The sequence below is a fragment of the Notechis scutatus genome, chromosome 2, assembly GCF_049901735.1.
Source record: "Notechis scutatus isolate UNSWTSFEM ecotype Mainland chromosome 2, rNotScu1.2, whole genome shotgun sequence".
Lineage (NCBI taxonomy): Eukaryota > Metazoa > Chordata > Lepidosauria > Squamata > Elapidae > Notechis > Notechis scutatus.
In genome coordinates, this window is record NC_142010.1 from 49,438,498 (window position 1) to 49,442,930 (window position 4,433).

The 4,433-nt window shown below is 37.1% G+C and overlaps 1 pseudogene; it reads right to left on the minus strand.

Moving 5' to 3' along the window:
• Nucleotides 1-642: 642 nt before the first annotated feature.
• On the minus strand, nt 643-758 carry LOC113419985 (small nucleolar RNA U3; annotated as a pseudogene).
• Between the last annotated feature and the right edge of the window lie 3,675 nt (nt 759-4,433).

The following is a 4,433-nucleotide window of genomic DNA, read 5'->3' on the forward strand; positions in this document are numbered from 1 at the left end:
GAAGATGCAAGGGGGGGAATTAAGTCACCCCCAAAAAGATGGCCTAGCCATTTTTTCGGGCTTCAAAGAAAAATAAGACCCAGCCTTATTATATGAGAAACACGGTATAATATCTATGGACTTCTCTGATGATAACCTTCACATATGAAACTTGGAATATAAAAGAAGCAAATGATAAAAGAGCATGAATTTACACCTAGTTACAAAAATAGCTCTGTGTCTGTGAAAGACTAAGAAAGTAATGTATCTGAACAAAAGTGGTTTGATCTTGTAGAATAAATTTGATGAATACCTGCAGAAGATGAAGGTGTAGGTTTAATTACAACGAAAGGAGCTAAATTATATATCAAAAATTACACATTTGTGACATTTCAATTGTTCTGGTATTTATGAATGTAGAAATTCATAGGTTGACAATAGTTCCATCGTGTTTTCTTACTCTACTTGTCTTTTCTTAAATAGGACATTTTTTCCCTAATCTCAGAAATATTTTCTATGTCTTACTAATGACCAGTGGAAAACTTCCTTATCCTAGTCACAAGCCCCACAAACCCTTTTCAATAGCTGAACATTTTTTCTAATATTGCAACCAGAAATCTCTTCATACCATATCTCATCTTTTATCTGTTAGCAAATAATAGAGCCTCATTATTCAATCTTATTCCACAAAAGTCCATTAGAAGCTACCTCAGCCGATCACTTTCGAGTGCATTTCTCTAGTTGGATACTATAGAAATGATCCCTGAAAGTATAGTCTTATATATACATATACCTATTTATATACTTCTATAATAGGTATATGTATATGATGTATGTGTATGTGTATATGTATACAGAGAGGGGAGAGGGAGGGAGAGAGGGAGATTAAACAAGTAAAATAATTTCTTATTTATTTCCTTCACTTTGCATTGCACCTTGCCATTTCTCTAATGATGCAATGGAGAAAACATTGTCTTTCCATGTCTTTATATCTATAAACAAATATTTTAAAACCTCATCATTCAAACTTAGCTAAGAAAAATTCCATTAAGACTTACCAGAAACAACAATATATTAAAATTTTAATATTTAATCCCTTCAAATAAAATCCCATAAATTAATTTCTTATCATCTTCTCTTCATCTCCTCTCAATTTTAATAGCATAGCTTATCACAGCCTCTAAAAATGCAACAAAAACTCTCTTCCTCCCATATCTCATCTATTAAAAATCCTTAAAGCCTCATCATTTAGTCTTAGTCAACAAAAACCATTTAAACTTCTAGGGGAAAAAAACCATACATTTTAACCTTGGTTGAATAAGACAACTTTGTAAACCTTCATTTTATTTTAAAAGTGTTGATGTTTATTCTTTTTAGGTAATGTCTCCAAAGCTGTTTTCTTTTCCTTTTTTCAAGAATTCTTTCATATGTACAACACATCTCTTTTATAAAATCCAAAGCAAGAAAATTGTCAAAGTCACTTTTAACTAAATCCCCATATTCAAATCATTCTTTTCAATTCATTATTTCTGTGTTGCTTTTAACTATTAAAACCTCAGCTGAATTGATTTGTAGGTCCTCTTTGTCAGTATCATTCTTGTATCCTGACTATTTTAAATCCATATCCAAAACAATCTGATTTTCCATTATATCCTTTTCTATCTTTCCTTTTGTCCATTTTTATTGTTATCTGACAGTCTAAATCAGGGATGTCAAACTTGCATCATCACAGCAGCGTCACATGACATATCACGACTTTTATCCCCTTCACTAAACCAGGCATGGGTGTGGGGAGCCTGTGATGCATCCAGCCCATGGGCTGCGAGTTTGATAGCCCTGGTCTAAAGAGAAAGATATATTGTTGCCAAATATCCTTGAATTTACCTGGGCTTAATTTATTTATTTATTTACTTATTATTTATTTATTTATTTATTTTGTCAAACAATTATTAGATAACAGGTATAAGTATAAACATGGTTATAAATACATGAAATGGGTACATATAATAAAAATAAAAGAAACAATAGGACAGGGATGGTAGGCACGTTTTGGTGCACTTATGCACGCCCCCTACAGACCTCTTAGGAAAGGGGTGAAGTCAATAGCAGACAGTCTAATATTGAAGATTTGGGGAAAGAAACCACAGAGTCAGGTAGAGCAGCGGGTCGCCGCGGCCCGCTGGTGGGCCTTGAGAAAATTTTGGTGGGACACAGAGAATTCTCACCCCCAGAGCACCCCTCCAAAGCAATTAATCGAAGCTCCATAGAAACACAAGGCTGCGCCGCCCACATGGCCTGCAGGAATGCTCCCCGCCCACTCACTCCTTACCCGGCAAACTTGCCTGCTAAAATTGCAATTTTTCCTTTTTCCATCCAGCATCTGTTCTGCTGCGCCAGGAGATTTAGATTAGCTAGGAAGCAGGAAATGGTTAGATTTCTTGCTTTCTAGCTACTCTTTAGATCTTTGGCTCTGCCGAACCTCCCTTAGGACTGAAGGTTTTCTTCCAAGCAAATTCAGTGCAGACTCACAGCAAGAAAATTTGAGAGACTGAGCTAGCCGATGGCAGATAGATAGATCACTGAATGATTCTATGAGCAATTCAATCTGCCTGCTTTGCCTGATTTTGGGTAAAAATTGCTCTTTTTTATAAAAAAAATCAATATTTACATGCATGGTGTGTTGTGAGTTAATTTTGTGAGTTTGCTTGCAAGCAAATTTTATGAGTTTGCTTGCAGGCAAATTTTATGTGACAGACTGAGCTAGCCAATGGCAGATAGATAGATCTCTGAATAAATCTGTGATTCTGTGAGCAACTCAATCTGCCTGCCTGCTTTGCCTGATTTTGGGTAAAAGTTGCTCTATTTTTATTAAAAAATCAATATTTATATAAATATTTATAATATTTACATACAAGCCATGCCCAGCCAGTCACATGACCACCAAGCCACACCCACAAATTAGGCCACACCCACAGAACCGGTTAGTGGTTCCTGGGATCAAAAATTATGAGTTTGGTGGTCCCTGAGGTCCAAAAGGTTGGCGACCCCTGAGGTAGGGTATTCCAGACATTGACTACTCTGTTGCTGAAGTCATGTTTCCTGCAATCAAGTTTGGTGTGGTTTATATTTAGTTTGGATCTATTTTGTGCTCTTGTATTGTTTGGTTGAAGCTGAAGTATTCATTGATAGGTAGGACATTGCAATATATAATTTTATGTTCTATACTTAGATCAAACTGAAGGCGGCGTAGTTCTAGGTTGTCTAGGTCTAAAATTTCAAGTCTGGTGCCATAAGGTATTCTGCTACGAGTAGAGGAGTGGAGGACTCTTGTAAAATATTTCTGGACTTTCTCAATTGTATTAATATCAGATATGTAATGCGGGTTCCAGACTGATGAGCTGTATTCAAGTATTGGTCTAGCAAATGTTTTATATGCTCTAGTTCAGGGGTCGCCAACCTTTTGGACCTCAAGGACCACCAAACTCATAATTTTTGATCCCAGGGACCACTAACCAGTTCTATGGATGTGGCCAAATTTGTGGGTGTGGCTTGGTGGTCATGTAACTGGCTGGGCATGGTTTGTATGTAAATATTATAAATATTTATATAAATATTGACTTTTTATAAAAATAGAGCAACTTTTACCCAAAATCAGACAAAGCATGCAGGCAGATTGAGTTGCTCACAGAATCACAGATTCATTCAGAAATCCATCTATCTGCCATTGGCTAGCTTAGTCTCTCAAATTTGCTTGCTGTAAGTCTGCACTGAATTTGCTTGCAAGCAAACCTTCAGTCCTAAGGGAGGTTCAGCAGAGCCAAAGATCTAAAGACTAGCTAGAAAGCAAGAAATCCAACCATTTCCTGCTTCCTAGCTAATCTAAATCTCCCGGCACAGCAGAATAGATGCTGGTCGGAAAAAGGAAAAATAGCAATTGTAGCAGGCAAGTTTGCCGGGTAAAGAGTGAGTGGGTGGGGAGCGTTCCTGCAGGCCATGTGGATGGTGCAGCCTTGTGTTTCTGCACAGCCTGGATTAATTGCTTTGCAGGGGTGTTCTGGGGGTGAGATATCTCTGCGGCCCATCAAAATTTTCTCACGGCCCACCAGCGGGCCGTGGCCCACCGGTTGGCGACCACTGCTCTAGTTAGTAGAGTGATATTACCGGAGAAAAAGCTACGCAGGATTAGGTTAACAAGTCTTAATGCCTTTTTAGCTATGTAGTTACAGTGGGCTCTAGCACTTAGATCATTTGAGATAATGCTTTACTCTATTCTGTGTTAGTGGTCTTTAATTTTAATTTTTAATTTTTTCTGGTTGCCTCTAGTAATCAGTCTTCAAGTTCTCCTTTACTGTGTTTTTCTCTCATCCTGAACATTTTCCCAGGGAGAGATATCCGACACTTAAAATAAAAAAAATCCTAAATATTTTAATGAAATTTTAAACAAACTGTTGGAA